Here is a 13609-nt window from a genome sequence, read left to right on the forward strand (position 1 = left end):
ACTATTCTAAAATCTGTCTCATTAGTGTTCTACCCCACATACAATTCCTTGTTTCTATACAGACCTCAATACATACACAGTAGTGGATGCACATTTTATACAGTATGACTGTCTCAATTATTCCCCTGATCGTCGCCTCCAAATTGTTCCTGTTGTAACTCCTATAGATAAAGCCCAGACAAACCCATTCTTCTACCTTTGGCCTTTTAAATCCCTTAAGGAGTGCCTTGGTGGACTGTGTGTGAACAAATGAAACTCAACTGCCAGAATCCAAAATTACACAAAAGACGTGTAAATACCACGAAGGCCCACTTCTCAGGCATCTGTGCTTCTCTGTGAGTTTTAAAAGGCCTATATTTGTAAGAGTACGAAGGGTCGCCAGACATGGGAGCGGGCCTCGCTGCTCGGTGGTGAAAATAGCCCTGCCGTGCGCCTCCTCCACAGGGTGATTTCACTTGTTGCTGGGGCAGCAGCTCTGCCACACAGCGGCAGGTGCTCTGCAGGAGGCCGCATGAGGACTCAGCGGCTGTCACCAGACCAAGGACGGAGGCTGGAAGGGGCAGGAAAAGGGTTCCCTCTTCCCCAGCAAGGTCTCTGCAATTTGTGCTTCCTGCCCCAGAGCTGCAGGTAGCAGAGCCGCCTCGCCCACCTGGATGGGCAGAGCAGGCCTCTCAGGGAGCTCTGTGGAGGCCACCAGGGGAGCAGTGGGTCGCTAGAGGCTTGTGTGATAAAGTGTGTGTGCTCACCCACTTGCACACACCCGGTAAGGAAGGAGAAGAGACTGTGTGTGCAGAGACTCGTTCTGCAGCACCCATACTGAACCTGTCCTTGAGCATGTGGGTTGCAGGACCCACCTCAGGGGCTGGACCAGCCTCAGAGCACTGCAGTGGAGGTGAGCTTGGGGCTGCACCAAACAGAGCCAGGCGGGAGGGGCGCCATCATGGCTGGTAGACGTCTTCCCATCACCACTGGTGTGGCAACCGGGGGTTTGCTCCAGAATCCCTCTGTAGGGCCAAAGGCCCTGCACATCCCAGCAGCAGAGGGTTCTTCAGATGAGCACCACATGGAATCAGGCCCAGTCACAGGGAGCAGCCTGGTCCAAGGACTCACTGGTCAGAAGTGGACCAGAGGCCCGGGGTTAATACGAGCAACTCTGAAGGGGTCCTGCATGAAGCCTTGGTTGCTACTGCTTTGCAAACAGGCTTCTTCCTCTGCCCATCCTGCCCTCCTCCATTCACCCCCGGTACATCTCCTGAGAACACACCTCGTCAGGGCTTTGGCGTGGGACTCCCCCAATCTGAGCGTCTTTGCAAGGAACTCAAGGGGAGACCCCAACTGCGGGGAGTGGGCCAGTACCCATATATTCCTAAAGCTAGGCACAATGTTAGAAGACAGCCGGTCAGGACTCCTGGTAAGTCTATCAGAGCACAAGAAATTTTTAAAAGTGAAGATAGAGAAGATGAAAGAAAGCCTTAAATCTGGAATACCACTGGACACGGAAAAGCCCCATAAGCAGCCATCTTTACATTGAACAAGGTCATGATCCAGCTGAGCTCTTGGGCTCTTATTTCCTGGGGCCAACTGAGTATGAATAGTGATGCTATGTGATTTATTTTACAGATAAATATTTCCATACAAGAAGTGAGCATTTATACACAGTCATGGATGTCACAGTAGGATATTTTTATCAATGACAGACTGACCATGTACACCTTGGTGGTCCTACGAAATTATAATAGGGCTGAAAATTCCCTACTGCTCAGTGGCACTGAATCTCTTTATGGTGGAGGAAAGTCACACGTTATGGGTGAGTTTGTGGTGCAGGGTCTGTCGTGTACAAGTGGAGTGCAGAGCCACGTGTAATACATAACACCTGACAATGACAAGCACTCCATAGAACTGCTTTATGTGTTCATACTTCTAATCACTACTTCAGAGTGTAGCCCTTCTACTTATGCTTTTTGAAAAGTGTGCTGTGAGCCATGCAGCTCAGACATCACCGAGGAGGAGAACCCCTCAAGAGGGCCCCGCATCTCCTCTGATTGGAGAAGCATCCGTGGACACAGCTCATGAAGCATCCTGCTGACCACGTGTGGTGATGGCGAAGGTCACATACCCGCAGGCCGGGGCCTCCTGAGAGGGCACTGGCTGGGGATCTCCACCTGATGGGTCCACAGAAGAGGGACCAGGGCCATTCCAGCTGCTGGGTGGCTAACGGCTCCAGTGCTGCCCTCCAGGATGGAAAAGTGACCTGTGTAAGCTCACCAGGACACAAAGTGAGAACAACACGGAGCCTCACAGGGTATGGTGCCCTGTGGAACTTGCTCAGCCTGTACAGGTTGTCGGCTTCCACTCAGGAAAAACAAAAGGACAACCTCCAGCAGCACCAAGGACAGGCAAAAGGACTGCTTGCTCCCTCACAGAACAGATCGTACATTTCAGAGCTTCATTCCTTGCCTGACTTCAGTAAACCACTTCAAAGCACGCGAGGGATGAGGGAGGAAGGGGATGAGGTCCCTGGCTTGCTGTCTCAGCGGGGAGGAAGCCCATCATGGAGGAGAGCAGCAGAACCCTCGGAGTGGCGTGGTTGCTGTTCGAGAACATGGTGGAATGGGTCCACATAGCCCAGTACCACGCCTGGTTCAGCAAGGGACCATGTGACTGCCGTTCAAATTCTGGGCCCCGCTTCCAGGTGCTAATAAAAGGAGGGGGAGGTGGAAGGCGTGTGTCCGAAGGCCAGATGGCCTTCTTTGGCACTACCATTCTACGGCAGTGGACAAGCCCCACCATGGCCGCACTCCCTACAGACACTGCACAGGGGCCACCTTCTCACGCCACTGTAAAGTTTCACAGTGCCATAGATTTTCTTCCGGAAAACCACATCTTGGGGCAGCGACGCACACCAGGCTTAGCCCCTGCAGATCTCCTAATTGGCACATTCATCTTCCTTCTTTTGGTCTCACTTTCAGCACAACCAGCAGTGTGACAGAGATGGGGCCGGCACAGACCACGGCTCAACTAGGAAACAAGGTGAACACCATTCAAGAAAACATGGTCTAAAACATACATCTCATAAAAGCGATGGTTCTTCTCCAAGGAGACGAGCCACAAGGGTGTGCATCAGGCAGTGGCTGCTTTGCAGCTTTCTTTCCCAAACACAACTAAGGTCATAAGTGAACCTTTCATAAATCAGGATATCAAAATTACTGCTAGCTAAGAGATCAGTTCAGATCAGAAGAGAGTTAGTAGTTCAATATAGTCAGTTCTCAACTCAAACGAAAATGCTGATAGTAGCACTATAATCTTACATTTGAACTTCCTAAGAGATTGACACTACCCAAACACATTGTTAGGAATGAGGTAACTGTCATGCTTTGAGGTTAATGAGTTCCACCTGGAGTTCCTCCTTTTTTCCTATATTAGCAGTACTTTGTCAACTCAGCTGTGGGTGATGTGAACTGCATAAAACTTGAATTCAGCTTCCTCTGTCCTAAAAGTAGTCTTGTCAAGAAGAGCAAAGTCTAAATGTGGAGTTTGTTATTGAAAACCTCATTCCAAGAGCCAGATTGCTAAATTATTTAAGTGGCTGCAGGAAGAAAGATAAATAAATATTTAATCCTAATAAAGGAACGAGCAACCTATGGGGGATTCCTGCCACTTCTCTTTACATTTTCACGGCATTTTATACTCATCTTTTGACTTCACACCACTGGGTTTAATAGTGTAACATAAACTCATTCTCTAAGATACACATCGTATGGCCACAGGCAAAAGAAAACCCAAATTATATTCCAACAGTTCTTGCTTCTTGCATCTATGGGACTATCCATCTGCCTAAATAATAATACTCAGTTTTGTGGCAAGCCTCATGGTCCAATACAGTAATGTTTGCTCCTTCCAGTGAAGGCACCAGCAATTGCAATGTGAATTATGTGCTTGAACAAAAGTTCACTGGAAATAATGAACCTTTAATGACAGAAAACAAAGAGAAACATTTGGCGCAGTTTTGTGAAATCCAGGGCATAAAATCTTGGGGTTCCCACACTACACGAGCTGTAGGGAGAGCTCTGGAGCGCTGTTCCTTCAGTTGAAGATTTCACAGTGTTTTATAGCGTTGTAACAGATGGCATAACCAAGGCTCCCGTGACAAGCATAATGGGTGCTATGCTGAAAAGAGAAGTCAGTGTTTTCTCTTTCCTTACCATTCCATCAGGGCAGGATGGAAAGATGTGGAAGAAGGCATCAGTGGGCAGTGACAGAATCACAACCTCGTGGAATATTCTGGAGTGCCTACACTGTGTGGAGCTGGGGTAAGATGCTGCTAATACACATTTGTAAGACTCCTGGTACTGCTCTCAACAAAATTTTAATGGGAGGTGATGATGCTACGGTCACACAAATAGATCGATTCTAATTGTATGAGCTGAGTAGCACGACAGAATTTACTCACCAACCACTATGTGAGCGTGACAGAGACAGTGACTCAACCTGGGGAGCATGGCGGGCCGGGGGGCAGAAAGCATAAAAACTGTTAGAACACCGAGTTGTCAAAATCAGGACAGAGAAAAAGTGCCGATAATGCAGCTTCAGTGAACAACTGACAGTATGAACAGTTTTGGAGAGGGAGCTCTGGGTCTTATATTCTTTCCTGTAAATATTGATTCGGCACCTTAAAAGGTACCTGACACTGCTAACACATAGGTTCATATTAATAATCAAGGCATGGAGGTCAATGACCTCTGCAAGCTTACATTTCAGGGGCTGTACTATAAAGTCCAAATGGAGGAGACGTTGGATTGCCAAGATAGAAAACACGGATTCATCCTATGGGCATTGCAAAGTTTCATCCTGTGCACATACCCAGAAAAATTAAAACACAGGCCCACACAAAATCCTGTGTGCAAAATGTGCCGCTACGTACCCAGTAGGACAAGTACAATGTAAAACATGAACTGTTTCTTTTGTCTCAAGCAACAGGAACACCTGTGCTAAAGCTGGGAAGATAAACTGGTAAAAAAATCTTACTGGAAATTTGTCACCAGTATCTTCTAAAGCAGCACACGTGTACAAGGCTCAACCAGTCAGCTCCTAAATACATCCCAACATAAACATAAACATGTTTGCCAGAAAACATACACTGGACTAGCTACAGCAGGAGCCCCTTCTGAGTCACAAACCATTGAGATACTGGTCAATAGTAAAATCGGTCAATATTGTGTCCTAGCCAACTCTGCTGTCACTGGTACACAAGGCTTCGGGGGATTCAGTCCATGACAGAGGGCTCCAAGGAGGAAACGTCATGGCAGGGCAGAACAAAGATGCTTAGCTCATGGCAAACAGGAAGTAGAGTAGGGCAAGGGCACTGGGGACAAAGTGGTACAGGACCACACATAGAACCCAGGGCCACAACTCCGTGACCCCTGAGACACTCGCAGAGGTGTCCTTTACTGATCCCAGGTACACTTCTTACTCCAGTCAAGTCGACAAATCATGGTGTGGGGTCACAACCCATCCCCTGCCAACAATCTGACAAGCAGACAATCTCCTTAAATCCTACGTTATCTCCAAATCCTACCTTACTTGCAAAAACCATGTTCATAATTCTAACATAGTACAATCATCCTGTCCAGAAGTGGAAATGCAGTCATTCCCTCCTGAAAGTTTCAACAGTCTCAGCATCTTTAAAAATCCCAAAGTCTCTTCTGAGACTCAAGGCAATCTCTTCAGTTCATGGCAGACAGAAGGCAGCAAAAGCAAGCAAGTGACTAACTACAAGTAACTAGCAGCAAGCCTCTTTCTGTCCCTGATATTACATTCAGGATACCTGCCCCAAGGCAGACAGCACTCACACCCTTAATCCTAGTAACCTTAATCCTGGCAGAGCGCCATGCATAAATCAAGCACTCCAGATCCAGCCACCTCTGGGAGAAGCCCCACCTGTGATCACACAAGGCTTTAGAGGAACATCTAGTCACAAGCCATAGCCTCTGTTGTGAACCTCTGTAAAAATGATAAGCAACTTACATTAATTTAAATGGCGCAGGTAATATTCCCATTCCAAGTGTGATTAAAAAACATTCCAAGAGGGATTAAAAAACAAAGAGGAGTCAGGCGTGGTGTGCACACCTGTAATCCCAGTAATTGGGAGCTGAGGTAGGAGGACTGCCACAAGTTCAAGACCAGCCTGAACTACATAGTGAGATCCTGTTGCAACAAAAACAAAACAACAAATAAAAAAAAAGAGTAGGACCAAAGCAAGACAAACCCAGTAAGGCCAAAATCAAGCCCTATAACTGCACGTCAGCATCTGGGCACATGATGGTGAGCTGCAAGTTCCAAAGAGCCCGGTGGCTCCACCCTATGGCCTTGCTGGTTGCAGCCCACATGGCCTCTCTCTTGGTCGGGCTCTGCTCTTGGCTGGGTCTGCAGCTTTCCTCGGCAGATGTTACACAAGCCCGGCACTCCGTACTTCCTAGGGTCTCCACTGCACCTCTGGCTTCATTCCCACAGCTTCACTCTTCTCCTGGTCTTCCGTCCTGGTCTGCTGTCCTGGTCTCACAGGCCTCCCTCTAAAGTGCGTCTGGAAGCGTCCATGGTCTCATGACTATTGGAACACACGTGCCTACAAAACCAGCATCACATGGAGAATCAGATAGTGGCAAAGCCCCACTGGACAATGGTACAGTGGTCACTGAGTTCCTGGATGGCTGAAGAGGATGAAATGAATCCCAGTGAACCAATGCCATAGGCAGCCCTTCGACAGTAGGCGCTTCAGGAACTTTCTTCTCAAGTAAAAGATTTATGCTTTTGTATCCCTGAGCCTGTGACAGATGGGGTGTTGCTTATTTCTTAGATTCCCTCAAAGCATCTTTCTTTTTGAACCTGTGCATTGATTTGTTTCTAACAGTGCTAATCTCTGCAGCAAGCATACCTTCTTTGACCCCAACTTTACATATGGTTCCTTTGGGGGCCAAAATTTAATTTTTTCAATTTTCTTCTGCTCTGCTTTTTGCCAATTCCAACTATAAATTTGGCTAAAACAGCCAGCAGTACCAGAACATTAGGTACAGTCTGAACATTAGGCTTCCTGGCAGTTTCCTTCAGAAGATAGTCACCTCCCTCACTCTCAGTCTCCTGCAGTCTCAGGACATGGACAAAATGTAGACAAATTTCTGCCAGTGTAACAAGTATGGCCTGTAGTCCAATTCACAATAGAATTCTCATCTGAAGACTTATGAGCCTGGCCTTTGCTTACTGCATTCCTATCAGCATGCTGGTCTTCTTAGCGATAACCAATATCATCCATCAGAGTCTGTTCACGGCATACTAGATTCTAGCCTCTTCATCCAATCATTTTCAAACTCCTTCTGCAAACCAGTTCCAAATGCTTTTCAACCACCCGGCGAATTACAGACTCAGCTATGACCCCACTCTCAGTACCAGTTTTCTGAATCAGTCAGCTTTCTCACTGCTGGGACATAGTACTTGACACCCACAACTTAGAGGAAGAAATGGTTTATTTCTGTCATAGCTTCAGGGGGTCCAGTCTACAGTATCAGCTGGGCAGAAAAATCATGCAGGAAGGTCTCGTCAGGGGAAAGATGCTAGGTTCATGATATCTGTGAAGGGGAACTAGGTAAAGGCATGAGAGAGGAAGGAGCTAGAGACCAGATATAGTATGTAAATTAACCCCTCTGAGGCACAACACAGAACTGTGCTTCACCAATTCCCTGGGTGACTGTTCATCCAATCAAGTTCATGGATCATGATTCATGGTCATATGTAGTGTGATATATTTGTACATTTAATTGCTATACCACAATGAGAATGACCTATCTGCAATTACAAACAAAAATATTACCCAGTCACTCACTATTTTTGTTTGTTTGTTTGCTGGTGCTAGAGATGGGAGCCAAGGCCTCCTGAATATAGTCAAGTTTTGGATCACTGAGCTATCCTTGCAGCTCCTTGCACCATAATGTTGAAAGGAAAGAAAACACACAACCACACACACACACACACACACACACACAGGGCCACACTGTGCTATTAGATTTAAAAATCATCTATAATGCTAAGAGTCAAAATAATGTTTATCCCAGAGTGACCAAGTTGCCATCTTTTTACTTGATCTGGATGTAAGGTACAATGAGTTGCACCCTGGAACATGCACGCTGTGATCTGTGTTACAGTATTTTATACTTATTTTACTTCACTTAAAAAGTGAAAAGAAGGGGCCAGGGATTTAGCTCAGTGGTGCCTCACCTGCTTCGAAAGTGCAAGGTCCTGAGTTTGATTCACAGAACAAGGCAAAAAAAAAAAAAAAAAAATTTAAAGGAGTTTAAAAGAACAGGAAAATCGCCAACAAGGAGATAAGGAGGAAGCTATAAGATCTTCAACCCAAATCCTAAAGAAAAAGATGTCTTAGAAACAAAAGGGCAGCACTATGGAAAGCCAATGAGAGTCTTTCAATAATGTTATTTGCTTCAAAGACATCAGGAAACATGAGAACTGAGAGGCCACTGAATTCACAAGCTGTGTACATCCATTTTGAATGGAAAAGCCGTCTGAGTCCAAAATGATTTTGCTGGTTTTATAAGAAACAAGAGTGGATATGCTCACTAAAATGAGCTGCTTCTACAAAGGTCTTCCAAAGTGAAAAAGGAATATAACTTTGCCTTAGGTAAATATATCATGAAAGCGTAACCTTTAGCTGATTCTGTGACTCTAAAACGCTTTTATATCTGAATAAATGCTTAAAAACTCAGTGTCACCTGGATCAGAGCCTTGAAATCAAATAAATGAATGGTCTCATAATGACTTGGAAAGCACCTGAGCTTCTGTAAATTTATTCCAAGGCTGATCCTAAAAATATGCTCATATGTAAGAGCAGCTGTGCATTCAGCTCTGGCGTATTTCAGTCCTTCTCTCTAGTCTCCAGCACTGACACAATGGTGCTACTGTATTCATGAAATAAGACCCCAGTAAAACTTCACAAAAACATAGAATTTAGGAATAGGAAATTGTGTCTTTGTCCATGATAAAGCAACCACTACAGCCACAACAGCCCACAAATAAAATCAGTAACTAGATTTTCCCTCCTGCCTTTAGCAACCATTCATTCAACCCCTAGAGGTCAGGAAATAAGGAAACCAGGCAGGCACTAGAGGTGCTCCCACTTTCTTCCTGACAGTGTTTCCAGCAACATCTCAAATGAGAAAGGTCAATACAAGTGCAGAGGAATTCCTGGGTTAAAGAGACAAAAGGGGAGACCTAGACACGCTGAGGTTTGTACACAGCAGAGAGACAGCAGCTGTGTAGAGGGCGCTCCAGAGAGCTGGAGAAGGTTCCTTTGATGAGTAGCATGTGCATGTGAGAGCAGTGGGTGAGGAACTCTGGCGGGGACAGTGGGAATCCCTGAAGCTCACATGGGAGAGGCCAGAGTTCATATCCCACCCAGCCACAGGCCTACAGAGCATCAGACAGGGACTCAGACGTGTCAGCCACCACAACACTGACACAACACACAGCAAACGTAAAAACCGTGCTAGGAGGAACCAAGCTGATCCCGAGCGACTGAACTGCACGGCAAACACTTCTGTTCGCCAGTGGAACAAACCAAGTTCCAACAGTCATCAACAGAAACTTTTACAAGGTCTGGCACCCAATAAAAAAGTTGGACCTAAATAGGTAAATATGATCTATTACTAGGGGCAGACTCGTTCAACGAAGACAGACACAGAAATGAGCAAGGACAGAATTAGCAGGCATACATATCAAAACAGCTATATAAAAATTTTCCCACCAGGGCCATGGATGTAGCCTGGCAAGCACAAGATCCTGAGTTTGATTCCTGGTACCAAGAAAGAAAATATTTTCCCACTATGCTTAATACAGGAGAGAAAAGAAACACATTGAGAATATATATGGACATATATAAATAGCCAAAATGGAACTCAGATTAAGCGTGCAATATATGAAAATCAGAAAAACAGGAATGATAGCACAGTTGACTCCACAGAAGACATAATCATCAGCGAGCCAGAAAACAGCAATAAAAACACAAACTGAAAAAGAAAAAAAGTGCTTAAAAGCAATAAATCCAAACTAGTGAGATGTGGGATGCTGACATTTGACCTGATATAACTGGGTTCCCACATAGAAGGTGAGGTATAGAAAAAACTGAGGAAGCACGCTACAAAAATTTCAAAATGTATAAATACAAAAAAACTGAAATATCCTGTAAGTTAAACAGACATAAGAAAACAAACAAAAGAAACAGAGAAAACCACAATATGATTCATCACAATTAAAGTGGTCGTGAAGTCACGAAGGCAGCCAATTTTTTTAGAAATACATGTTAGATAGGAACAAAGACAAGAGTTACGGAAATTTTTAACAGAAATGATGCAAGCCAGAAGAAAATATAAACATAAAGCATTATGTTTTTAAAAGTAAAGAAAATAATTTCCCAATTTAAAACTCTATATACAGCCAAAAAATCCATAAATGAAAGCCAAAAAAATATCTTCAACACATTTAAAAGATAAAAATTCATTGTCAGTAGACCAGCAACCAGAGGTGTTAAAGGAAGCGTTTTGGTAGGGTATCAGATGGGAATTTCAGATATCATAAAAGAAATGAAAAGTGTCAAAAACTGGCAAAGGTATGGGTGAATAAAAAGCATACATTTCCATTTTTAAAAATCAACAAAGGGAAAATTCTTGTTTAAGGCAAAAAATCCTGTGTGATTTATAAAACATAGTAGCGATAAAACCAATAATATTAGCTCAAAGACAGGAGGAAGGTGAGAGATTAAAAACTAGTACTGTAAGTTTCGTCTACTACAATTGGTTTAATGTTTATTACTTAAAAGTAGCCCATGTTACTTTAAAAGGTGAGGTGTACTGTAAACCTGAGGGCAAAACAAAAACTCATGTAAAGCTCTTACTGTTGATACACCTGACCATTTTAAAACATTTCATTAATCCAAACAAAGAGAAGAAAGGGAAATTAAGAAAACAGAGAGGAGATGGGACAAATCCAGAATAATAACAAGACGATGGGTTTGAATCTCACTGAATTGATTGCACATTAAATATGTGACCTAAATGCTTCATTAAAATGGCAGAAATTACCAGTCTGCCTGAAAAATCACGTCCTCATTACAAACTATTTATGAAAAGCCATTTTAAGTACAAAGAAACCAGGAGATTCAAAATTTAAAACTAGAAAAATAGGGATGGGGATTTAGCTCAGTGATTCCACCACCTGCCTTGCAAGCACAAGGGCCTGAGGTTGATCCCTGGTACAAAAAAAAGAAAAGAAAAGAAAAATATACCAAACTAACGCTTCTTAAAATAAAGCTGGCACGATCTGATTAACGTCAAGGTAGATTTTAGGAAAAGGAATATTACGTGGGGTGGACGACAGGTCTCTAATGATAAAGTGGCCCATGCATCAAGACGACACAGCATCCATCGCAAACGTCTATGCACGAACAAAAGAGTGTCGCCCGTGTCCATGACGAAGTGTCAGAATTAAAGCGAGAAACACCAAACACCAAAGGAGAGCTGAGAGGGGTCTCCCCACATCAGTTCCAGCTGTCACCAGGGTGATTCTGCTCAGCTGCCTTCGGCGACTGGCTGTGCAGAGAAGTCCACTCTGCCCTTGCGCTGATGGCCTCCTCGGGGCACTGGTATCTTCTGAGGTATGGGAAGTCCCGGAATTCTCCCCAGTCTGGACCGAGGGACCTTCAGCTGCCTCTCTGATTCTCGCGTGGACACCATTTCCCTAGCGAGTGAATCCTGGTCTTTCTCCTCCCACACTGCAGCCCTCACCTCCTCCCCGCATCTGCCAGGACCCTCCAGGCCGCTGTTACGGGTCTGCAGTACTCACACTGCCCACAGAGCGCCACTGCCCGGCCCAGGGCTCTGCACCTTCTCCCCCAACTCGATGCACCACCTGATGCAGAATATAAGTCCTCAGACTTCTGCTGAATGAATAAATATTTAAAAGAAAATTCCCCTTAAGGAAATTCCTCTAAGGGATAGCACTAGATCTACATGTCACACACAGTATCCCTGGAGAACTAAATTCTGACGTCCAGGAACTCAACCGTGAGTAGGAGAAGGAGAATTTCTGAGGCTTCATGAGAACACATTTGTGAGATGTTAGCTCTTTTGTGTAAGAGTGGTCTCTTTACCCAATATGTGTACTGATTTTACAACAAGAAGAAAAAAGCTCAATTTTTGCTATGTGTTTTACAAATCTCTGGAGAAAAAAAAAAAAGTTAGTATTTTACCCCGAAAATGGCTACATACTGGTGGCAAATCCCACTGGAGAACTGCTTCCGTGTGTGTGCAGGGAATTGGGTTCAGATCATCACCTGCTGCCTTCCGACAGATGCAAGACGCCCTGGGTAACGACACTGGGGATCAAGCGTAGATTCTCAGAGAAGATTACAGACCCTGCGATGAACCACATGCATGTAGCTCGCTGTGGTCCAGCACTTACATTTGAACCTCACAGGTTTCAAAAGGTGTGAAAGTGGCTAGCAGTTCAGAAGCAGCAGAAATCACAGTGGGAATTTACAATCACAAGCAGTGAAGGACGCACCAGCAGGATGGGACCGGCCCTGCTGTGGGTGGAGGGGTCAGGGTCCACCCTTGGAGGCCCATCTGCCGGAGCCATGGTGCCATGTGGAGAGGGGCCGATGCGGACGAGGTGGCCCTCGAGAGATGGGGCCAGGGAGGTCACGGGGCCGCTGCCCTGAGAAGTGACTCAGGATGCTCTCTAGGGAACTTGGTTGGCTCTCAAGAGAGAGAGGCTGTTATAAAAGAGTTCCCACCGTCTGGCTTCCTGTCTGTTCGTCTGATCTCTCCCTCTCACACATATGTGCACTGTGAAGTGGTCTGCTACGGTGGACAGGAATGGAGTTGCACGGATATCCCATGTCCCAAACTGTGAGCAAAGAGAGCCACTTTCCTTAGGCAATTCTGTCATAGGACTGGAAGACAAGCTCATGAAGAGTCCTTGCAACTCGGAAGCATAAACATTTGGCAATAAAAATACAGCACGATGATGAAGGAGGGATGAGTGAAGACGCACGCAAGGAATTATAAATGGGAAATCAGCAGAAATAAGAGAGTGCGAAATAAAGCTAACACTGGAATAATGTTGACAAAATTGCTGCCTACAGATTAAAAGGAAATACTCTGGAGAGAGGGGAAACATCCTACAAAAAGAAATGTCCCCAGATGCCAATTGGACCGGCACCAAGCAAAGCAGCAACGCAGAACTAGAGTAAGACCTTCAAGGGAGTGGGAAGGTGACGCTGGCAGAGCTGACTGAATCATCCGTCCCGGGATGAAAGAGCAGAGTGGACCACAACCAAGGACGGCACCGACATCCACGCCCTCACCACGCTACGGCTGCAACTTCTGGGTTCAGTGAACGGCGGAAGTGGAACGACAGAAAGGCTCACCTTCCTGGATGACCTCACTGAACGACAGTGTCCACTATGGTTTTCTCTCTGCTACACCTGCACCGAGCTCATCCATCCTGCTCCACCCTAAGGGTCTGAACAAATCCAACTTTTAAAGTAATT

The 13609-nt window shown here is 45.3% G+C and overlaps 1 protein-coding gene across 1 annotated transcript in view; it reads right to left on the minus strand.

Annotated features, from left to right (window-relative positions):
• Dscam (DS cell adhesion molecule) overlaps positions 1-13609 on the minus strand; it is a gene marked incomplete at its 5' end in the record, with an annotated part of 531581 nt that overhangs the window by 442085 nt on the left and 75887 nt on the right. The window lies entirely within an intron of this gene.

The sequence above is a fragment of the Fukomys damarensis genome, unplaced genomic scaffold (assembly GCF_012274545.1).
Source record: "Fukomys damarensis isolate Sample0158 unplaced genomic scaffold, DMR_v1.0_HiC HiC_scaffold_24, whole genome shotgun sequence".
In the NCBI taxonomy this organism is placed as follows: Eukaryota; Metazoa; Chordata; class Mammalia; order Rodentia; family Bathyergidae; genus Fukomys; species Fukomys damarensis.